General features: G+C 40.4%; 1 long non-coding RNA gene across 1 annotated transcript; it reads left to right on the top strand.

The window, feature by feature from the left end:
* Window positions 1-396: 396 nt before the first annotated feature.
* LOC132103713 (uncharacterized) lies at window positions 397-3,120 on the top strand. Its single transcript, XR_009423441.1, has 4 exons — window positions 397-455; window positions 964-1,064; window positions 2,260-2,716; window positions 2,810-3,120. It is a non-coding gene; the product is annotated as an uncharacterized LOC132103713 (long non-coding RNA).
* Window positions 3,121-25,575: the final 22,455 nt, after the last annotated feature.

Below are 25,575 nucleotides of genomic sequence, written 5' to 3'. Positions count from 1 at the left end.
TATGACTTTAATTTTGAAATCAAGGTTTTATTCTGGACAATTTGAGTTCACTTGTGCAATGACTATTATTTTATTATTATTATTATTATTATAATATATATATATTATATATTATTTTTGAAATGTTGGATCTTTTTTTTTCATGCTACTAAAATGTCATTGTATATCATAACTCAATGAATCGTACAATCATAACATGATTTTCATTTTTTTGTTTTGTAATTCTGAGTTTAATATTTTATCCTCGATGTTACAACCGTATAATGGAGGCATGAAAATGTACTACCCAAAAACAAAATTTGAACTTAAGACTGAAAGTATTGTGATGCTTTGTGATTGTCAAATGTTAGCAGAGCATGTTTATAGTTAAAGTGTTTTTTTTTAAATGCTTATGGTTGCTGGAAACCTGTGAGGAAATAACATCACAAAGTCACTAAAAATCACCTTGAGACCAGGTAGAAAGATTTCTTACAATTCCAAATACGTTATTTCTGGTAAAAGCACTAGCATCATTTGTTTGGGCTTTGGTTTGGTACTTTGCATCTAATGCAATGACATTAGTACATTTTAAAGTGTTCAAATGCATTTCAAGGCCACTGTATAGGTATATATGCTACTGATCATAATAAGGCTTACAAATAAAAAAGCATGTTAGATCTTCACACTGTGATGCCAACAGTGATCTGTGCAGCAGTCTTTGTCAGTGATTGTGAACCTGAGTTGAGTGTAACATGGTGCTCTGATTGCAGTCTGATAACCTAAACGGATCAATATGTGTGCTGTAAAGGTTAAATGACACTGTAGTGTGTTGTCATGGTGCAGCGTGAGTTAGGATGAATGATAAGAGCGGTTCGAAACTACAAGCCACTAACATGGCCTTATATCACGTTATAAGTTAATCAGAGGATTCAGCCATCAAAATCTCTGCATGATGAAATGAGAAATGTGTGTTGAAATTTCCAGTGCTCTGTGAACTTGTGCTGCATTCCCAGGCTGTGTGTTGCTGACGGCATTCTGATGCTGCTGTGTTCTTCTCCTGGAGGATTTGACACTTTCTGAATTACGTTAGTGAGCTAATGAGCTGCACACACAACACACACACACACACACACATGTGCACACTCATACACACTCCAGTCCCTGCAGGGACCTCAGACAGACAGTCTATGCTCTCTCCCCCAGGCCTTCTCACTGCCTGATATCTACACAATACATAAACTGTACAGTATGTTCAAGAGTGTCTGTGACTATCACTGTTTATCTTTAATTATTCTGATTTAAAAAGTTTACTACCATATTTTTTGTACTCTTCCTGCAGTATATGGCATGCATATACTGATATATATTGTAGTGAGCACATTTTCTGTTTACCATACATACGAGCACACTGTGTTCAATACTGTGAATTTTTTCTTTTTTTCCAGTGATGAATTAACTGAATATAATTGCAGCCATGGTCTTTCTTGACTGTGATTGTATTTATGATATTTTTCTTGCATTTGAAAAATATTAAACAAAATAAAATACAAATAAATAATGTATACACTAAGCAAAAATATACTCACAATCACACATATATCTCTCTATATATGTATGCATATATCTATATCTATATTATATATGCATATACATTCTATCTATCTATACAGTATGTTTGTGTGTGTGTGTGTGTGTGTGTGTATACTGTATATATATATATATATATATATATATATACTAAACAGACACAAACCCACACAATTATATTTAAACACACACACACATACATATAGATCCCTCTCTCTCTCTCTCTCTCTCTCTCTCTATTTATATATACAGTATATATATATATATGTATATATATATATATATATATATATATATATATATATATATATATATATATATATTTATATTTATATATATATATATATTTATATATATATATATATATATATATATATATATATATATATATATATATATATATATATATATATATATATATATACACAAGCATAGTAATGTCCAAATACTGTCCCAATTCGTTTCCACAGTGACTTTTTTAAATGACACAGACACAAATTTGTAATGTCATTCATATTTGCTCAGCTTATAAAGATCATTGTGACATGACTTGAATGCAGTAAATGAGAGCATTGTGGGTATAAGGTCTATTTTCTCAAGGTCAGTGGTGTGTCAAGCACTTCATCATATGATGTCATGCAAATACCCAATGTAAATCAATTAAAGCGTAAATTAATTTGTCTGATTTGTCAGAAGTTGTCGGTCATGAGGAGGTTTGTTTGCATCTGAATACCCTCATGTTCAGAACGAGCAATTAGATGGTGAGTATTATTTCCTTTATTCAGATAACGGCACAAAATGACAAATCAGTCGTCCTGTGCCCCTTCACACAAAAAAATATCAACTATTGTGAGTGTTTCAATTGCGGGAACATGATGTATTGTTTTCGTTGTAGCAATAAGCTTAGTAATTGTAATGAGTACGTATTAATTCCCCAATGAACGTCAAATATTTAGATTTACCCCTTAATTAAAATGTGTACTTGAATGCTTATCTCCTCTGCTATATTACCTCCACTGTGAACAGTGTTTTTTTTTTAATTTTTTTATAAAGACACTCACTTCCATATGCTAATTGTTTTCTCTTTTTTCAGGGAGACTTTATCAGAACTGGCCACTAATTAACAGAAATCACAGTAACTATTGCATAGGTAGCTTGTTAATTAATGGTCTAAGATGCAATTAAATTACAGATGCACATCCTAATTTATTAACCAACTTCTCTTAATCCTGTGTAATTTCAGAGGGATCTTGTTAAATCGAAAAGCGGTGTGATCAGGGTGGCAAAGTGCTAATTAAGCTCTGAATTGGGGGGCTGCATCAACAGAGCACAGGGATGATCCTTCGCTGCTGTTTACATTGCTGCAGTGCATTCTGGGAGGTCACCCCACATCCTGGGGCAGGCGTACTGTTCTGCTGCTGTGGAAAATAACAATGTGTAAGACAGATAAAACCAGCACATCTAAATGTATTTATACTAATGTCATCATAATTTAATGCAGGAAACTTTATTTCCAAGAACTGAGGCATTTCCATACAATATGTGGATGCAGAGTAATTTTCCACAGATGGAAACCCTTTCCATCATGTAACATTATCTGTTACATGATGGAAAGGGCTTCTTATTGGTAAGAGAAGGTTCTTTAATGTCTCATCTGTTTCTTCTAAACAGAAATATGGCAATTGAGTCTGAGATTGTTCTCCTCCTCTAGAGTTTCAAAAGAGATCGCAAAAACTGTGTTCAGATTTGACAAGATACCAAAGTTGAAAAAACTCAACATTTCTCAACAAACCTTTAGTAAAGCATCCTTTTGGAATTTCTTGTGAGAAAAAAAGACCTCGAAGAGCTTCTGAAAAGATCTCAGAAATGTGTAATTTTCCAAAGTCTGCTATTATATATCAGTGATCTCTGAATGAATTAATAGCAACAGATTAAAATTGTTGTTATTTTTCTCTATAGAAAACGACTTAAGTCATCTTGCATGTCGCTCCACTAGAGTTTCATAAGAGATCTGAGCTATCCACGTTCATTTTATAGCTCTTTACTCTTACTGTATGCCAGAAATCATTTAATTTGTGTCCAGGAATTTTAAGAAATACATCTGAGTCAAAGCTGACACTTAAATGAAGGAAAATGAAGGGAAGCATCAGCCAAATTCAGTCGAGACTACAGACATTTCTTACCACAGGGTATTAAATGACAAAGTCCAAATCGAAACTGAAAAATGAGGTATTGCTGTAAAACAACTTTGCAACTCTGTCACTGTAAGTCAGATTTTTTACATTTGTCTCATGCTTGTTGACCACAATTTCCCTCATTTTTAAGTGTCTCCAGTGCAGAAAACGTGGCCACCGTCATATACGGTTATGATGCTTTAGAGAATCAGACAGACAACATGGCTGCCTCTGATTAAGAGTGTAAGAAATCCTGTTACACACTTGCAGCTGAACGCCTGAGAATATCACCACTCTCATTATTGGGCTGGGATTTGGAGAAGGGCTTGTAGCGTTCCTCATTGGGAAAATGTCTACAAACATCTTTTCATCCTTTTTTCTCTATATTTTACTCCCTCAGTCCATTTAGTTTCATCAGTCTTGTAAAACAATGATGTTTCTTTTCTGCATGCCGTCGTATGGTCAAGGTGACTCTTTGCTAATGCGTGTAATAAAAGAACCATGTCACGAGAAATGCTTACAGCTGTCTGTAGCGCTCTGCTTCCACAACAAGATCTTTTAGTTTTCCTACATGTTGCATCAGAAGGAACAGACAAAAGGAAAGCTGCATGGTCAGTTAAATATTTAAGTGGACTATTCAAAAAGATTGTCCATCTTATACTGTAAAAGTTCAGTTCTTATTTTTGTTTTGCAGTCAGGGATCAGAGAAGAGTTGGAGAACAATCGACTGAAACAAAAAGAAATGTATTAGAGTATACAGTAGATATGACATTTGGTTTCTGATTTCATGGTCCCCTGCTACTAAATGATTCTATTAATGATTAGTTTAGGGTCATTAATTGGTTACTTAAATTATATGATTATTAAAAATAGTAAATTAATTTAGAAAACTTATTTGGTATTTCTAAAAAATTTTTTTTACATTTTTATTACAACATAGCTTTTTTTTTACATTTACATTTATGCATTTAACGGATGCTTTTATCAAAAGCTACTGACAGTGCATTCAGGCTATACAATTTTTTATTTTATTTTTTTTTACAAGTATGCGTGTACCCTGGGTATTGATCCCACAACCTTTTGCACTACTAACGCAATGCTCTAACAAGTCAGTAATTATGCTAATTTAAATGTAATTTAAAGCCTTAATACACAATTTGATAGCTAATATGTTCGAGAGAAGAAAAAAAGGCATGAAAAAAAGAACTATTTTGTAAGAGTCTAGACTATATCGAGATGTTTGTAGTGACGTGCAACCAAATTGCAAACACTTCTTTTGACGCTAAAGATTCAGTGATGGCGTTAAATGTGTTCTGTCCACATCAGCGGAAGTACATAGACATTTGAGAATTGTTAACAGAACGGAGCGCCGGGTATTCAAAAAGCTACAGTAGCTTCTCTCCATTCAAAAGCTTAGTTGTGTTGTGCATTCATTTGACACAACAGCTTGTGTGGGTTCAAACCCCCAATTTTAGGCCGTTCGTTTATGAAATGCTCTTTAAAGGATTAAAGTACACCGAGTTTGCGTGTGCAACACAGAGACTTTGCTCAGTAATTACACTCATGCCTGCACCAGCAATTCATTCCTTGACACAAAGCATAAAAGTCTTTCCTAAATGCGACCGTACACGCGCATATCAACTTTGCGAGGCCATTTTGATCCCTCTAGACTTCCTATCAATAACACGTCCCCGATCAGCCAGTGAGCTGCAAAACACAGTCAAGGCAGCAATTAGTGCAAATTAACAGACATTCTCAAACCCGTCTTTGCTCAGAAAATGGCCGCTTTGTAGTTCAAAAACATCCCACTCTGGCCCTCGTGTGGGAGTTCTTCCAGCAATTGCTTAAATCCTAAAATAAGTACTGCAATCTCCAGGCACAGACCCACTGTAATGCTTTAAAAACAATTTAGAAACTGTCATCGTTGTAATTACAGTAACTAATTACCATCCTCGGCAAACAAATAGCTTAACATAATACAGCAGCCCAATCTATTTTGAAGAAATGCAAATTCTGAGCAAAAAGGGGGGCATTTTGGCAAACCTGAAAAGGAATTCCGGAAATAATGCACTTTGTTTTATCCACACGTAATTCCCAGGGAATATCATATCATAAATATTTGCATTCAGTTCTTATCAGAACATTTGCATTTGCTTCTTATCAGCTGGCAAACCAGGCACCGGCAGATAGCGCGAGCTGCTTCCACGCCATACACACATTTCTAATGAGACACGTCCCAGGCTGATATCATATTTTGGCTAGAACTTTATCGGTCATTTTCTCCTAGAGTTGGCTCATCTTGGAACTGTCTTTGAGTTGTTGCTTTTTTCTCTCATTTGATGTGATTCAACTCAGATTCATTTTTTAAAAGCCAGCCAAAAACAAAATAATAATAATACTTTTCTTCTCACAACTGCCTGCTATCAGTGGCATGTATGCTAGCAGTGATTATCACCACGTTTCAAAATGTTTTATCTGTATTATTATTTTATTTGCCATTGCATCATCCCTTGAAAGCGGGCGTGAGGAAGAGTGGGAGAAAGAGAGGTGGCGGCTCATCTGCATGAACCGTCGTCCTCGCAGCAACAGAGCACGGCCGTGCCCATCTTCTTCAGTTACTACACGTATGCAACAGTTAGCGGGGGAAATTAAAATAATTGTTTGATAACGTTTTCAAAAAGCCAGTCCACAATAACAATTTCATGGCACATTGCGGAGTGTAATTATAAATCAGGCGTTTTTCTCGGACAGCCAGAAAAACACTGGAGGTCAAGTGAAGTGTCCTAGTCAAATACTGCTCTCATTAGCACAATCTGCTATTATCTGCTAATTATTTGTCTGTTGCTCCAAACCGCTGTGCAGGGCGCTGGGCATCTGTCTACCCACGCGCCTCTCAAATCAGTCACCTCTCCAGAGCTGGTGCTTGTGTGAATGCGTTCGTTTGCATAAATTACTAAAATTATTCAACAAAATGGTATGTTTTTCTTTTGATGTAAACATAATTTTAAACAAAATAAATACATTTTCTCTGCGAGGACACATTAATTTGGTCAAAAGTAAGAGTGAAGATGGTGATAGTGTTACTTAAGATTTCTATTTCAAATAAATGCAGTTTTAAAACCTTCTATTTATCTAAATCATCTAAAAATAACTTATCATTGTCCCAGTATATTTAACTTTGATGGGAGAATATACTGTAACATGACACACATCACCTTAAAATCTATAGGGATGTGTAATGTGCTGAAATAAACATTTACAGTAGGTCAATGGTAACGCAGTCTCTGTTTACTGCTATCTCTGCTCTGGGCTCGCTCTGATTCTGAAAGAACACAGATACAGAGGAATGAACTGATATGTGTATCTCAGGGAAGACCGATCTCTCATTTTTGGAGCATATTAAACGTTTTGCATCTCCCTGTCGCCTCCCTTATGCTAGTTGTGGCTAAGTTATCTCACCTCTGTTTTTGTCTCGAAATCTTATCATCATCTTTGTTTACACAGAGAGGCCAGCACATTCCCGCGGTTTCCCTTCATCCAGAGCATCTCCAAAATGTTGGTTTGGTGCTCGAACTCCATTTAGACCACAAATTGAAAAAAAAAAAAATTACACATTGATCACTGTGATAAGTGTTTTATTAAACTTAAAAGTAAGTCACAATCCTTTCCATCCATCCTTTTGTGTCTCTTAAAAAAAGAAAGTCATGTGGGTTTGGAAAAAGATAAGAGTGAGTAAATGATGTTATTATTATTCTTTTTTGGCCTATAATAAGTCTATAATAATAATAATAATATATCACACGTATTATTATTATTACTTTTTAATAATAATATTATTATACAATATATACACATATATATATATATATATATATTGTGACGGGGTAAAGAAGCACATGACACGAGGATCATGGTAAGTTCCCCGAAGAGTGGATTTTATTGTAATGGTGAAGGGGTAAATAGCCAACGTGAGGGATTTCCGGTGCTCAGTGCTCGGCCTTCTCTTCTCCTTCGGTGCGCAGTGCTGTGTGGGTCCGTGAAGTCCGTGTCCTTTGTGGGCTGGCGGTCACACGCTGCTGTCTGGAGGGAAACACAGAGAATTGTTAGCCGAGTCTTTTGGAGACCTCTCTCACCTCTGTGTTCGTCGACGCTGCTTATAAAGCCCGTCCCTGATGGGCTGCAGGTGTGACTGGTCAGCCCGTAATGAGCAGGTGCAGGTGTGCCTGCTCTGTTTCCAGGGCGACGCTGATGAGAGCTCAGGACACACGTCACACCCCCCCCCCCCCCCCCCAGCGTCGTCCTGTCCCTGTGGAGAAGTGGGGAAATTGGGGGAGGGTGGGGAGTGGAACCTGACAGACCTGCGAAAGCTGACCATATCCTCAAGAGACCGTCGGCGTTCGCGTTGGCCGTCCACGCCTGGTGAAGTACGGTGAAGTGGAAGTCCTGGAGCATGAGGAACCACCTAGTCACCCTGACGTTGGTGTCCTTCGCTCGGGCCATCCACTGTAGAGGGGCGTGGTCTGTAATCAGGGTGAACTGGTGGCCGAGGAGGTAATAGCAGAGCTCCAGGACTGCCCACTTGACGGCCAGTGCCTCCTTCTTGACGGTCGCATACCGTCGCTCCATTGAGGTCAGCTTTCGGATGATATAGATGACCGGGTGTTCCTCACCGTCGAGGACCTGGGAGAGGATGGCTCCCAGCCCGGTTTGCAACAGGAAGGGGCGATTGAAGTCGGGAGTCGAGCTCTCTGTCTCTGGGTTCCATGGGACCTTCTCTGGTTGCCCCTTCCTGGTCAGGTCTGTCAGGGGAGAGGCTAAGGAGGAGAAGTTAGGGATAAAACAGCGGTGATATCCCGCCAACCCCAAAAAGGCCCGTACCTGCTTTTGGTGGTGGGCCGCGGTGCGGAGAGGATCGCCGCCCCCTTCTTCTCCTGGGGTCGAGTGAGGCCGCGGCCCACTTGGTAGCCGAGGTACTTGGCTTCGGTAAGGGCCAGGTGACACTTACGGGGGTTGGCGGTCAGCCCAGCCCGGCGGAGTTCCACAGCACCTTTCGCAGCCGCTCCAAGTGGTCCTCACAAGTCTCGGAATGTATGACTACATCGTCCAGGTAGGCGGCGGCGTAGGCCTGGTGGGGCCGCAGGAGGATGTCCATTTGCCGCTGGAAGGTGGCAGGAGCCCCATGCAGGCCAAAGGGTAGGACCCGGTATTGCCAGTGGCCACTAGGGGTCGAGAACGCTGTCTTCGGCTTGGCCTGCTCGGTTAGGGGGACCTGCCAGTAGCCCTTGGTGAGGTCGAGAGTTGAAATGTACCGGGCCCTTCCCAAGCGATCCAAGAGTTCATCAACCCGCGGCATTGGGTAGCCGTCAAACTCTGAGCCTTCGTTCAGGCGGCGGAAGTCATTGCAAAAGCGGAAGGTGCCATCGGGCTTTGGAACCATGACAATGGGGCTGGACCAGGGGCTGCGTGATGGTTCGATGGTCCCTAACATCAACATCTCCTATACCTCCTCCTCAATGGCGTGTCGCCGAGCCTCCAGAACACGATAGGGCCGTTGCCGGATGATCACTCCGGGTGCTGTGCGGATATCGTGCTTGAGTACGTGGGTCCGCCCTGGCTGGGGAGAGAACACATCGGTGAACTGACTGACCAGGTGTTGCAGCTCCGACTTTTGGGCAGCCGAGAGGTGGGGGTCCATGTCCACAGCCAAGGGAGGTCGCTGAGCGAGGGCTGCAAGCTGGGGCCCGGTCCCGACCCAGCACGTCAGAAGGTTCACGTGGTACAGTTGGTCCTCTCTGCGTCCGGGCTGCCAGACTCTGTAGGTGACAGGGCCGATCCTTTCCGTGACGGTATAGGGACCTTGCCAACTGGCCAAGAATTTACAGGTGGCAGTGGGGACTAGGACCATGACGTGGTCTCCTGGCTGAAACTCCCGTGGCTGGGCCGCCCTGTTGTAATGTAGTTGCTTGGCCTGCTGGGCTTTGGCAAGGTGCTCCCGGACGATGGGCATGACCCTGTCAATCCTCTCCCGCATCTCCCAGACGTGCTCGATGGTGGAGCGGTGGACGGCCGGCTGCTGTTCCCAGGCTTCTCTGGCGACATCAAGCAGGCCGCGGGGCTGCCGGCCGAAGAGGAGCTCGAAGGGGGTAAACCCGGTGGACGCCTGGGGTACCTCCCAGATGCCGAACAGGACATAGGGCAGCATCTTGTCCCAGTTGCGCTTGTCCTCCGGGTAGCGGGTGGCATAGTCCAGGATGACCAGGATGTGTTCGTGTCCCCAGGCGGACTTTGGCAGCGGCCCCACTAGGTCCATTCCGATCCGCTCAAAGGGCACCTCAATGATGGGCAGCGGAATCAGCGGGCTGGGGGGAGGGGTGCGTGTAGATGTCCGCTGACAGGTGGGACAGGCCTGACAGAAGCTTTTTATCTCGGCCTCCAGGCCTGGCCAGTGGAAACAGTCGCGTATGTGTTGGATGGTGTTTTGGGCCCCCAGGTGGCCGGCCATGGGATAGACATGCGCCAGCTCCATCACCGCTCCTGTCTTGGTCCGTGGGACTACCAGCAAAGTTTTCTCCTCCCCCCTACGCTGTGCAACACAGTACAGCAGGCCGTTTTTGACCACGAAGTGAAGTATTGGATGGGGTGCCAGTTGGAGGTCCTTACCATCGGCGACCCTCACTTGGGCCCAGCAGTGTTTGAGGCGGTCGTCCTCGTGCTGCTCTCGGGCGAAGGCCCCAGCCCCAGTCACCTGCTGGAAGAGGTCATAATAGAGGTTAGGGTTATGATGGGAAGACTCACCCTCTCTGGGGCTGTCTGAGGCCAGCAACACGGGACGCCGTCGGGGCTTGGTGGTCGTCCGGTGTTGGGGGCGGTTCCCGGCAGGGCTGACAGGCTGGCTAGCGGAGGCGAAGAGGTGGTCGAACCCCGGCCAATCCATGCCGAGGAGGACCGGTACAGGCAGATCCTTGACGATCCCGACTTCCACCGGCCAGGTGCCAGGGGGCCCCTTGATAGTGAAGCGGTGCGCCGGTACTTCCCTGGTATTGCCGTGGACACAGGTGATGGGCAGACTGGTCAAAGTCAAAGTCACCTTTATTTATATAGTGCTTTAAACAAAATACATTGCGTCAAAGCAACTGAACAACATTCATTAGGAAAACAGTGTAAATAATGCAAAATGATAGTTAAAGGCAGTTCATCATTGAATTCAGATATGTCATCTTTGTTCAGTTAAATAGTGTCTGTGCATTTATTTGCAATCAAGTCAACGATATCGCTGTAGATGAAGTGACCCCAACTAAGCAAGCCAGAGGCGACAGCGGCAAAGACACCGACACTCCATCTGTGACAGAATGGAGAAAAAAACCTTGGGAGAAACCAGGCTCAGTTGGGGGGCCAGTTCTCCTCTGACCGGACGAAACCAGTAGTTCAATTCCAGGCTGCAGCAAAGTCAGATTGTGCAGAAGAATCATCTGTTTCCTGTGGTCTTGTCCTGGTGCTCCTCTGAGACAAGGTCTTTACAGGGGATCTGTATCTGGGGCTCTAGTTGTCCTGATCTCCGCTGTCTTTCAGGGATGTAGAGGTCCTTTCTAGGTGCTGATCCACCATCTGGTCTGGATACGTACTGGATCCGGGTGACTGCAGTGACCCTCTGATCTGGACACAGACTGGATCTGGTGGCCACAGTGACCTCAGAACAAGAGAGAAACAGACAAATATTAGCGTAGATGCCATTCTTCTAATAATGTAGCAAATACATAGGGTGTTATGGGAAGTGTTTCCGGTTCTGGTTTACCTAATTAATGCAGCCTAAAAATCCTTTAACGGATTTGGATATTAAAAGCATATTAGTATGTTATGTGTATGCAAGGTTAAAGAGATGGGTCTTTAATCTAGATTTAAACTGCAAGAGTGTGTCTGCCTCCCGAACAATGTTAGGTAGGTTATTCCAGAGTTTAGGCGCCAAATAGGAAAAGGATCTGCCACCCGCAGTTGATTTTGATATTCTAGGTATTATCAAATTGCCTGAGTTTTGAGAACGTAGTGGACGTAGAGGATTATAATGTCAAAGGAGCTCATTCAAATACTGAGGTGCGAAACCATTCAGGGCTTTATAAGTAATAAGCAATATTTTAAAATCTATACGATGTTTGATAGGGAGCCAGTACAGTGTTGACAGGACAGGACCTGGACTAGCTGTAGTTTGTTTACTAAGCATGCAGAACAACCACCCAATAAAGCATTACAATAATCTAACCTTGAGGTCAGAAAATGCATGGATTAACAATTCTGCATTTGATATTGAGAGCATAGGCCGTAATTTAGATATATTTTTGAGATGGAAAAATGCAGTTTTACAAATGCTAGAAACGTGGCTTTCTAAGGAAAGATTGCGATCAAATAGCACACCTAGGTTCCTAACTGATGACGAAGAATTGACAGAGCAACCATCAAGTCTTAGACAGTGTTCTATGTGTTCAGAGTTTTTAGGTCCTATAATTAACACCTCTGTTTTTTCAGAATTTTGCAGTAAGAAATTACTTGTCATCCCGTTTTTTATATCGACTATGCATTCCATTAGTCTGGCTTTGGGTTCCGACCGTGGAGGAAGTACAGTTGGCCGGACAAAGGTGACCACGCTGCCTGAATCGAGGAGGGCGAGGACCGGCCCGCCATTTATCTTCACTTCCGCCCGTGGGGCCTGCTTTGGAGTTTCCGCGTGTATGGCACAGCCTGCCAGCCAAGCGCATCCAGGGGAGTGAGGAGCTTCGGCGGGCATGGGCTTATCCTGTGGCCCGGGAACAGCCGGCCTGCCGACTGGTCGCTGGGTGCCCTCCGGCGCGCGTCGCTCCTGGACCACCCTTTGGGGAAAGGGCGGCGCTCGCTCCCCAGCCTCCCAGTGTTGGGTGGCCTCCGCCAGCTCGATGGCCTCCACCAGCTCTTAGATGTTGGTGGGGTTTCGCATACCGGCCGCCTCCCGGATGGGCGGGGAAGGGCCCGTAGGAGGTGGTCCACTACTACGCGCTCCACTACCTGGTGTGCGGTGGAACCCCCCGCCAGTAGCCAATCTTCGGCGAGGCGTGAGAGGTCCATCACTTGCACAAGGGCGGGCCGCCGTGGGTTGTAGGACCAGTCATGGAACAGTTGGGCGCCACTAATGACCGACAGTCCAACCCGCCCCAAGATTTCCTTCTTTTAACTCTTCATAAGAACCGCTCTACTCGGGGGTAATCATAAAGTATGCCCGTTGCGCTTATCCCTTCAGCAACGGCGCCACGATCCACGCCCACTCGTCCCTGGGCCACGCCTCCCGGACGGCCATCGCCTCGAACATCTGAAGGAATGTCTCGACGTCATCATGCGCCGTCATCTTCGGGATGAGCTGGGTAGTCTGGGCTCGGGGGTCAGGTAACGGAGTTCGCGGGGTGGCCGCCATGCAGAGGGCGGCAAGCTATCGTTCCGTTTCCCCTTGTCGGGAGGCCATGTGTAAGTAAGTAAGTAAGTAAATTTTATTTATATAGCACATTTAAACATAGCAGGGCTATCCAAAGTGCTGAACAAAGTAAAAACAAATAGAATAAAACACAGAAACAACCAAACAGAACAGACAGAAACAGCATCAGGAGATAAATAAAATGCCAGGGAATAAAAATAAGTTTTCAATTTAGATTTAAAAATAGCAATTGAAGGTGCAAGGCGGATGTCGAGAGGCAATTGGTTCCGTATACATGGGGCGGCAACGGCAAAGGCTCTATCTCCCTTAGATTTTAGACGGGAGCGAGGGATAGATAAAAGAGCCATGTCTGAAGATCTTAAAGATCTAGTGTGAGCAAGAGGAGTAAGAATAATCTCTAATATATAAAGGAGCTTGATCATTAAGAGCTTTAAAAACAAATAATAGAATTTTAAACTGAATTCTAAAATGGATCGGGAGTCAATGAAGCGAGGCTAAAATTGGGGTAACATGATCGTATTTCTTTGTCCCGGTCAACAGCCTTGCAGCATTATTTGGACCATCTGGAGCCGAGCAAGTGATGACTGAGGAAGACCCAAGTACAAGGAATTACAGTAATCCAGGCGAGAAGTAATAAAAGCATGAATAACCTTCTCCAAATCATAGAATGACAAAAAAGATTTTAATTTGGAAATTAACCGCAACTGATAAAAACTATTTTTTACAACCGAATTAATTTGTTTGGTTAAACATAATTCAGAGTCAATAATGACACCAAGGTTCCTGACATGAGAGGAAACTGAGGGAAAATAGTTAACCAGTTCCTTAGTGAGATTAATTCTCAGTTTTGGTGGACCAAAGACAATAACTTCTGTTTTGTCCTCATTAAGTTGGAGAAAGTTAATCGATAACCATTCCTTAATGTCCCGAATACAGTCCATCAAGGTCTGAATGGACTCGTCAGCTTTCAAAGGGAGATACAGCTGTGTATCATCAGCATAAAAATGGAAATTAATATTATGCTTCCTAACAATATCCCCCAGTGGACGCATATACAAGTTAAAAAGAAGCGGACCCAGGATGGAGCCCTGAGGTACTCCACTAAAAATGGGGGTAGAAGATGAAGAGAAATTGCCTATCTCAACAGAAAAGGACCTGTCTCTAAGATAAGAACTAAACCACTTCAAGGCTATACCCTTAATACCAAATGAGTGCTCTAGACGCCTAATAAGAATATCATGGTCAACAGTATCAAAGGCAGCTGTAAGATCAAGTAGGATCAATACGGTATTTTTACCAGCATCAACTGCAATTAAAATGTCATTGAGCACTTTTAGCAAAGCAGACTCTGTGCTATGATGGGCAGTAAAACCAGATTGAAGAGGTTCTAATAACTTGGCTGTATTTAAAAACAGGTTCAATTGAGATAACACAACTTTTTCTAAAAGTTTTGATAAAAATGATAACTTAGAGATTGGCCGAAAATTATTAAAGCAACCCTCATCCAAACCATGTTTCTTAAGCAAAGGCTGAACAACCGCATGCTTGAAACTATTTGGGACTACCCCAGTGTTCAAAGATGAATTGATCAACACTTGAACACTGGGGCCATGTATTGTGTGTAGTTGTTATCTTCATCTTGTTAACCAGGTCGTTTAGTTCTATTAAGGAGACGTGCTGAAAATTATAAAAGAAAAACGGACTAGCCAACGAATTCAAAAACTGATCTGAAAGATGTAAAATGAAGGATGAACGAATAAATGCCACTTTATCAGCAAAAAACTTTACAAATTTCTCACAAAGTTCTGCTGAGGCTTCCCCGTGAAATTGGCAACTTGGATTAAATACTGAATATATTGTAGAGAATAAAATCTTAGGTTTATGGAAGTGTTTAGCAATTAATTTGGAAAAATATTTTGATCTAGCTGACTTAGCAGCATTCTGGAACATAATCAGACACTCTTTAAAGATCTCAAATGACACTGTTAACCGATCGCGCTTCCACCTCCTCTCCGCTTTACGACAAGCCTGTCTGAGCGAACGAGCATTGTCATCCAGCCAATAATAAAGTTTTTGCTTTGGTTGTTTCATCTTCAAAGGGGCATTCGAATCTAAAATATCAGAACAAGCTGCGTAAAACAAAGAAAGTATATCGTCAGGGCCATAGAAAGACTCAGCATTCAAGATTGACAGCTCAATAGTATTAGCTAGATACTTCTCACTAAACTGAGAGGCAGTACGAGAGTTTATAAAGCGAGAAAAAGAAAAAGATCCTGCATGCTTCTTAACCAAGGCTGAGCTCACAACAGGAATCGTAAAAATAATGGGCTTATGATCAGAGAAAGAAGCGTCTTCAATAAATACATTATCTACAGGGATCCCATATGACATAATAAGGTCAAGTGTATGACCACGGACATGTGTTGGTTGATTCATGTATTGCGTAAATCCAAATGAGTCCATAACATTACAGAACTCAGAAACCAAGGAACGACCGGGGCAACAAACATGAATATTAAAATCACCCAATAATAGCATACGATCATACAACAGGACAACAGAAGTTAAAAATTCTAAAAAGTCACTTATAAAAGCACTGTCAGATTTAGGTGGCCTATAGATGAGAGCGCAGAGCAGAGCAGAGGAAGAAGACTGTAATGCTACGCACTGTACTTCAAATGAAGAGTAGCTCTGAACAGAGACTGTATGAATTTTAAGTGATTGTTTAAAAACCATAGCAACGCCACCACCCTTACCAACAGATCTTGGGGTACTAATGAAACAACTGTTCGGCGGGCAGAGTTCCTCGAAGACAGACAACTCACCGGCGCTGGCCCAGGTCTCCGTCAGAAATAAAATATCCAGGTCATGTCTGGTTAGAAAGTCATTTAGGATAAAAGTTTTGTTGCATATGGATCTAGCATTAACTAGGGCCATATTCAAAGGAGGCTGCGATGACTGAGGCAAATCCAGATGAACAAAATCCAGTTGACGTAAATTTTGACAGTTTACTCCTCTCTGGCGAATCCGTAACGTTAACGTTACTTGTGGTTGCGGAGGAAGAGAACAAGTAGATGAATGAGAAGAATCCGGAAAAACAGGAAGATGAAAAGCATATCTATATTCCCATGAGCGCCGCATCAAATGAAGACCATCCATGTTCATGGTATCCAAGGGAAACTTCATCGAAGATTTGATTGCCCGTCTGATTCTCACTCGAAGCCAACCACGGCTGCCTTTCTTCCTACAACGTTTCCTTAGAGCAGGAACGCAGCAAGGAAGCCAGCGAGCGCACTCCACCACAGGTTGACTGTACGAGGATCGGCAGCGAGGATGCAGAGCAGGACAAAAACCGCGGTTAAGTCCCATACGGCTTTGTATGTTGAGCAAGGCTTGACGATCGTAGGTCAGCACTAAGACTACATGGTCCCAGTGCAACACCATGCATAAAACAAACAGTACTGATGCCAGACGGACAGGTACAACAGGTACCACAGGTATAACAAGGTGAGACCGACGAGAAAGACGGCAAGCCGGGTACACTGGCGCCATCTTGGTGACACGTCAACATCTCCATGTGCTCCATAATCTGTTGCTGGCGGATGCTCACCGCGATGAGGTGCTTCAACAGATCCTCCATCGTTGGGGGAGGAGCGCCACCTGGGGAAACAGGAAGGGGACGTGAGAAAAACAACCCCAGAAAAAACGTCCGTCAACAAACCAAGTAAATGGTGATAGTGATGTAGTGGGATCCTGGTCTGTGACTTCTTCACTGCAATGCCCGCATTCTCCACCAGTGTGACGGGGTGAAGAAGCACACGACACAAGGATCAAGGTAAGTTCCCCGAAGGGTGGATTTAATTGTAATGGTGAAGGGGGAAATAGCCAACTTGAGGGGTTTCCGGTGCTCAGTGCTCAGCCTTCTCTTCTCCTTCAGTGCGCAGTGCTGTGTGGGTCCGTGAAGTCCGTGTCCTTTGTGGGCTGGTGATCACACACTGCTGTCTGGAGGGAAACACAGACAATTGTTAGCCGAGTCTTTTGGAGACCTCTCTCAGGTGTGACCGCTCAGCCCGTAATGAGCAAGTGCAGGTGTGCCTGCTCTGTTTCCAGGACGACGCTGATGAGAGCTCGGGACACGCGTCACAATATATATATGTATATATATGTATGTGTATGTATATAAGTGACTTATACTGTTAATATCCTAAATTATATCTAACTAATGTAATAATGAAATCATACATGTCTACAATAATAATAATAATTATCATTATTATTCATCATTATAATAATAATAATAATTATTTAATTCATTTATATAAATTCATAATAAAAATTTATTTCAATCAAGTCATCAAGTGACTGTATATCTTGGATATCTTCCAAAAAATCTGATGCCATGAGCCATGCAAATTTGATCAGATCTAGTGCTAGTTCTTCCTTCATTGTAGCATTCTTAATCTTGTAAACTGGTGAACTGATAAAATCCAGTGTGGTAACTCCCTGAAATTTTGTAAAGCCAGCTAATCAGATAGCAGCTTGCTATTACAGCCAGCTTTTGACATTTTTATGTGTAATATGCATCAGATGGTTTGTAGGCAGTCTGTAAGCGTGCCTCTCAAGCTCTGACTAGAATGGGGATGGAGATCTGTGAGATAACCCTTCCAACAGAAATTTAATGGATTCAGCTGACAATGAATCTGTCAGAAGCTGCTGATGACATTTAAGTTGTAGTGGATTTTAGGGCTAAACGATTCCTTCTCTTGCTTCTCACAGGTGGAGGGGCAGAGGATCAGACAGACAGGAGGAACCAAGACTCATTTCTACACAGATGGACATGTAAAAAGTTCAGGTAGAAACCATCACAGTTCACACAGCATGCTTTAACACTTACAAGTTACTTACTGATTTTTGAATAAACTAGTTCAATATCTCACTGGAGCCATCCCTGTGTTTTACCTTAATTCAAAGGGATCTGTAAAGTTTTGGCTATGTATAGATGTTATGACATGTTTGAGTAATGCAAAATGTGGACATAAGAACAAAGTAACATGTTGAGATATTTTTCAGTACTATCTATCTATCTATCTATCTATCTATCTATCTATATATAGATAGATAGATAGATAGATAGATAGATAGATAGATAGATAGATAGATAGATAGATAGATAGATAGATAGATAGATAGATAGATAGTACTGAAGAATATCTCAACATGTTACTTTGTTCTTATGTGTATATATATATATGGATTATGTATATATATATATATATTTTTATATTTTTTGATATTTGGATATTTATTTGTGCATGTATTTTATTTTTTTAATAAAATCTCAAAATAAATATCTGGTTGTCATACATTATACTATTCTGATGTCTAAATTCACATGTAGTACTTAAAAGGATTGATTTAATTTATTTTATTTTTTTTATGTATTTAGACAAAATAGCATAGGCTGTATGATTCTGGAAAAAAACTGACGTTACAGTATTTTTTTTTTCCTGCAATGTATATTGCAATATACTTATTTGGAAAGAAAGAATCATTACAGTTAGTGGGGTGATTTTGGGAAGTGCATCTGCACAGTAATTACAAATTATTAAAAAAAATATATATATTTACTTGCTCTGCCAAAAATTACCACTAGCCCTGACATAAGTAAATAAATTAATAAAATAAAAATGTTTATTGTTTTTGTTGTTGCCCCATTTCGACACCACAGCAAAAACTACTAGCATAACTAATAAAAAGTTGAGACTTTATTGAAGGGAAGTAAAAAGCAATAAACAAATAACAAGCAATTATAAAAAAATATTGGAAAAAACACTGTTTGCTGGTTTTATATCCTGCATTTTTATAGCGTAGAATATTTATTTATTATTATTTTTTTATTTTATGAATTTTTTTCAGATATTAGCCACAATATGAAAATAATTATCAATATTCATAGCTGTAAAAGACATTTGATACAACAACAATTATAATGTGTATCATTATTAGTCATCACAAAACACTCACTTTGGCTGTGTCCTTGTAAGAGGACTTTGACCTGAGAAAGAATTTCTCTCAGTCTCTCTCTCACAAACACTGAAGATGGCCTGTTTGGGGTTTGAAAATGGCATATGAGGGAGAACAGGACGGGGTTGGGTGGAGTCGCACCGATTAAATGATTGGAAGCATTCGGCCGCTGAAGCGCTTTTCTTCAATCCTGCAGATAACATCGTCCCTGCGCTCTTTATCTTTCTTCTTGAACTGTTTTTAAACATCCCTTCCCTACTCTCTCTTCATTACATACTGTCCGCTTCTTCTGGCGTCCACTTTCATTACCGAGACTTATCTCATTCACCCTTCCGCTGTCATTCCCGTTATTGTGTGGCGGGGATTTTCAGATTAGCCATTCCCACAAACTCTTTACAGAACTTCTCTGTGAGTTCAGTCCAAACAAGCTAAAAATGTATTTAGAAGTGAGGTAAATTAATTAGGCTGTCATTGAGAAATGGACCGCTCATGTGTTTGCACGGTTGATGGTGCTTTGATTGGTATGGGAAAATTCATTTTGAGTCAAGTGATGCTTTGTGGCCTTCTTAGACCCAACTGGCCCCTGATTCATGGGATTTAAAGAAAAACAGCTTAACTCAGCTCTGCAATGGCAGTCCAAAGCTTGCTCTTCTATCAGTCCTGCAGCATGCTGAATCAAATTCGCCAGGACAGACAGAAACCCCTCTGTAATGTATAATGAGAATCATTGTGCAGATATCATGTGGTGCTTATGAATAATATTCATTAATTATTTTGTTCAATTCTAAAAACATAAACACATATCTGGTTTTTTATTTAAATAATTGAGTAAAATCAATCACTGCAGATACCAGGTGTGATGTTTATTTGTAAAACTCAGCCATCCAATTGAATGATTGTGTAAAGCTCAGTTTCTTTACATAACATAACATAACCAGCTTGAATGAGTCAAAGAGCTATCTGTTAACATTCCCATTCATCTCAATAGCAGTTGGTAAACTAACGCATGGATCCTCCAATTTTCCTCACAATTACCATACACTAAATTTGACGGTGGACCACCAAACTTCAGTCTTAAATGTCAATTTTTCTAAATTGAGATTTATACATAAATACATACATTTATAAATACGCTTTCCATTGATGTGTGGTTTGTTAGGATAGGACAATATTTGGCAGAGATACAACTTTTTTTGAAAATCTGGAATCTGATGTTGAAAAAAAAAATCGCATTTTAAGTTGTGCAAATGCAGTCCTACAATGTATTTTTGACTATTGCTACAAATATCCCTGTGCAACTTACAGTAAGACAGGTTTTGTGGTCCAGGGGCACAAATGCAGAATCGATTGCACGTTAAACGGTGAATAAATCTTTATAGTCTTTTTGGTGAACAGATTCAAAAGAGTCGGGTCGCTGAGTTAAATCAAATAGCTCTAAAGAACTCTCACTCACACACCAAAGTGTTTTAGATCTGATAAGGTCTTTCCTGTAGTCTCTGCGCATGATGTAATTTCATCATTCAGCACACAGGTTAAGAGAGGTAAGAACATTAACACGCTCTTTTATTAATGCGCACATATTCACACAAAGCACATTTCCCTGCTGTTTTAATAACTCATCTAAGACCTGCAATCTAATCGGCATGTACAGCAAGTAATTAAAGTTGAAATTAATTACTGTCCGTGCTGATATTCTAATCAAACAGCTTTGGAGTATTTTGTAGCAGAAAGTTGATATTTTGTCATCCGTGTTTTATCTTCAGCGGCGGCGCGCGATCGTCTGTACTTGCAGATTATTCCTCGCCAGGAAAAGCTCAGGAAGCGATACATAAAGATGGAGAGAACTTCCATGCTTTTCTTTTTTTCCAGTCCCGCTCTGACCTCTTGACAGTTTTCATCCCTCGTTCTGCTCCTCCGTCTCTCCCTCTTTCTCTTAACATTCCTTTATCATGACAGTGTTTCGTGAGAGTTAGGGCCAAGGCTTTGTGACTGTGTTTGATGGAAATTAGACAATCGTTCATTAGTGAGTTAGATAAAGACTCTCCCTTCCTCCGACCCGGTTGACAGTTGTCTTCCTCGGGGAGCTCATTTCACACTGAGAGCTTGTGGTGGTGCACGCGTCACCGCTGTTGAAGTGACTCCGACTCACTCGGGTCCCATCTGAGTTTGTCTCTGCAGACAGTGCCACTGGAAATGTCAGCAGGAGCAGAAAGGAGCCGTGTTGAGTCGCTCACTCTAACAAGCTAAAGGCTTCTCCCCGCGGGGCCCGCTTATGCAGAGCCGTTCTTATTTCTCTGCGTTGTCTCCAGTCAGGCTCGTCGAAGAGCTCGCTGTACTTACAGAAGTTGCTTTTGTAGAAGAGACTGAGCCACTAGCATTAGTTGCTAAAATAATGACTGTTTCCGGACAGGTTTCGCAAAGGCTCCACATTTCTTACATTGGTCGATAGTGGCAATCAGACTCACCTTATGACTTATGCTCTTATGCTCACCAAAAATGCATTTATTTGATAAAAAATACGGTAAAAATGAATTGTGAAATATTATTATATTTTAAAATAACAGTTTTCTGTGTTAATATGTATATTTTGAAATGTAATTTACTTCTGTAATGGCAAAGCTGAATTTTTAACATAATTACCCCAGTGTTTAGTGTCACATGATCTCTCAGAAATTATTCTAATTTGACGATTTGTCGCTCAAGAAACATTTTGTATTATTATCAGTGTTGAAAACAGTTGCGCTGCTCAATATTTTCCCAGAAACCGTGATACATTTTTACAGGATTTTTTTAATATACAAAAGAACAGAATTTATTTGAAATAGAAATCTATATTTAAAATAATATTCAAATGCTTTCATTTTCAGTTTCGATGAATTTAATGCATCTGAATAAAAATCTTGCTGACCCAAAATTTATGAAAAGTTGTGTCTTTAATATATAAACAGCTTTAAATTCAGAAGCAATAACATTAAATAAGGATAAATGCTATATATCCTTTTATAGAAATATGCATTTATTTGATCATTTTTATGAAATATGTATTTAGTATCTATAGTTGACATATAAAGTTAACACATGTTGGCTTTAAAATGAACACAGCTCAGTTAATTTTGTCCTTACCCTTATTACTGATTGCAGACCTGGTAACATGTTGACAAATCTTCTCTCAATCTCTAGAGAACACATACAGTACTGTAGATCACAGGGCTTGTTTTCTCTGTTTATTTAATCTCATTGCTGTCTATAAGAAACAGCTGAGGTCTCATTTGTGATTTTTGTCTTTGCTGTGGGTCATTTAAGTCGGATTGCATTCAGCTCGAGCCATTCTGTATAATTCGGTTTGCATTGACTTGTTTTCAAGCAGATTTAATGACATATTGCTGAAGAAACTGCAAAAACGTATTTTGATTTTGTATCATTTGCAAGCGGAATGCTTACAGGACATATTTTTGTAGCATGGATTAAGTTTTCACTTTCCTAATGATGAAGAGAAACCACTTTTGGTTTAGCCAAAACTTGAGTCGAATGTTTGAGACGGACACAAAGCAATAATTCCAGACAAAAGTTTTAGACAGACACTTTCTTTCATTGTCTTCAAGGCGATTTTGATGTGCAGAAGATCAACTGTTTGAGAAAGCGTCTGGATTGTGGTCTACATCAGGGTCAGATGAACACACAATCACAGACAACTTCACGCAAGGCAGGCCTGCCCTTCCTCTCTGACTCCCTCGCTTTTTTCTCTCTGTCAGCTTGTCAGAAATGGAGAACTGTCCCTGCGTCTCGGCTCACAGATCAGAGGCTTCTGTTCTGGCCTGCAACAACTTTTCCTGCATTAAAACAGATCTGACAGAACATTCCAAAGCTTTATGATGGCGTTCATTATTTGCCTCGGGGGAAAATAACAAGCTGGTTGCTCACTTTGTGACCTGCTGGATGAGGTAAATAAATATAGACTTACAAGGAGACAAAATTATAATTTTAAATCAAAATAAAACTTGTTTTATTACTTGATGTTACATATTTATGATATTCAACAAGAAACATTTAGGGTGAGACTTAAATAAGTAAAAAAGTGGATGTAAAAGTGGAGAAAATTGATGACGTCATACAGAAAGGAAAGTCATTTCAGGTAGAGCAAGATTTCAACAAACTTTATTTCTTTAGAATAATGTGTACCAATGATTTGTAGACAGCAAGACCAGGGAAGGTTCATTTTTAGGACTCATTTAGTTTAAAACTGGTTGTTTATGGGCCTGTATAGTGTTAAAGATCTTGGAAAGAAGCTCTTAAATGGCTGTTAAATTATAGAAACCTATAAAGTGCGATCAGATAAATCATTAAGATAAAAAAATATATAATGGTGATGTATGTAATTTATACAAACTTGACTGCACCAAACAACGTGCAAAAGTATTGATTGTTTCAGTTAATTGAATATATATAATTTTGAAAGCACACTACGAAAGAAATAAAGACATATTGGTTTGGAGAAACAAGATGTTGAGTAAATACTGACATAAATTTTCATTTTGGGCCTTTTAACACCTAAATAACGAAGTATGATTTTTGAGTCAAGAAATTAGTTCTTTAAGGATGCACTTAATTGATCAAAAGTGAAAATAAAGACACTTCTAATTTGACAAATTTCTGTTTCAATGCCATTCTTTTGAGCTTTCAATGTATTAAAGAATCCTGAAAAAAAGATTCCAGCCAAATAATATTTTCAACATTTCTAATAATAAGAAATGAAAAATAAAAAAAAATAGAAAACAATCTTACTGACCTCAAACTTTTAACTGTAGTGTACAACATTTACAGAACTTTCTGAATTAATTTTTTTTTAGACATCTAATACTGTCTTGATTTTGCTCTTGATGGTTCCAGATGGCTCCAGGTGCACCCGTCCATGCAGGGAGCGTTGCCCCCTTGTAGTGCCTGAACCTCGGCTGAGTCGGCTGGCAGCCTTCCATTTGTTAAATGCTACATGAGGTGACTGGAGCTTCTCTGCTCATTGCTGAGAGGACAGATGGAGAGGCCACGGAACGTTCTGGAGAGCCGATGGTAATTAGGAGCCAGTAGCAGAGCCGGTGGCTTCCGCAGGGAACAGGCCTGAGCGGAGGTGCTGGAGTGGCGTGGGGGGTTGTTTGCTCTTTGGCTGCTCAGCATGCTGTTGCTCTGCACAGTGAGCTCGTGTTGGGACTATCATCGCTGCACATTTCTCCGCTCTTCACATCAATGAGGTGTTTGTGAGAACATGGTGACATTTGTGAGCTTTTGTCATTCACAGGGAGAGCTGAACTAGTAGGCCTACCAAAAAATAAAACTCTATGATCATTTTCTCATGTCATTCCAAACCTTTTTTCTTTCTTCATAGAGCAGAAATTAAGAATTTTGAAGTATCTTCAGGCAGCTTTTTTTTTCAACGGTGATCAAAAGTGGTATTTACGGTAAGAATTCTTCATACATGTCTTATATTTCATATTCTTCTCTCTGACACTTGTCTCCTTGGTAACTAGTACACTAGAGTCTAAAAAAAATGTGATTAATTGAATAATCACCAGACTTGAGAGACAGCCATACTTTGTGTAAATGTATATAAATCAAAAATATGATTGATGATTTTTTATTTCACTCTTTGTTTAGCTCATGATCACAGTTTTAAATACATAGTTTTAATTAATACTAATTAGAATTTTTCTAATGGATTTTTTTTATAGTTTAAGATTAGTTAAGTATTTTTATAATGTTTTTTTATATATAGTTAAAGATAAAAATTCTGAGACTAAGGCTAAAAAAATTAAATCATATATAATTATTAATATTTCTTATATTTAGGATTTTAAAATTCAAAATTGTAACCTTATATTTCACAAAATTAAATGAAGGCAAACTATTTAGATATGTATTGTGGTAAAATGTACTTTATATAATAAAGGGGGGAAAAATTTTAATCTGTTTGTTTCAATAAACAAAACATTGAGATATAAAAAGTGCAAGAAGTTGAAGAAACACCCCGTGTCTTTTTTCAGATCTGACCAGTCATCTGCTCAACTTCCCATCTGCAGGTGATTAATTACTTTGTCAGTCATCAGTCTCAGAAAATGAGAGGTGCATGAGGAGAAAAAAACGGAGGAAAGGGGAAGAGTATGAGGGAAAGTGAGCAAGCTCAGCTTTGCAGGACGCTGAAATGCAGCTCTGCAATCCCCATAGGGCTCATATTAATGAGGGTGCAGGGAAAGTTAACAACTCGCATTAAGCACTAATGCATTCTTTAATCAATTAAGTGCTCATTTATAAATATCTAACACATTCAGTCTGACTTAACAATAACATATTAGCGATTTCTGTTCCAGGCAT

This window comes from Carassius carassius, chromosome 24, assembly GCF_963082965.1.
Source record: "Carassius carassius chromosome 24, fCarCar2.1, whole genome shotgun sequence".
Classification (NCBI taxonomy): domain Eukaryota; kingdom Metazoa; phylum Chordata; class Actinopteri; order Cypriniformes; family Cyprinidae; genus Carassius; species Carassius carassius.
Note: the sequence above shows the minus strand (reverse complement) of the source record. Positions and strands in the feature narration are given on the sequence as shown.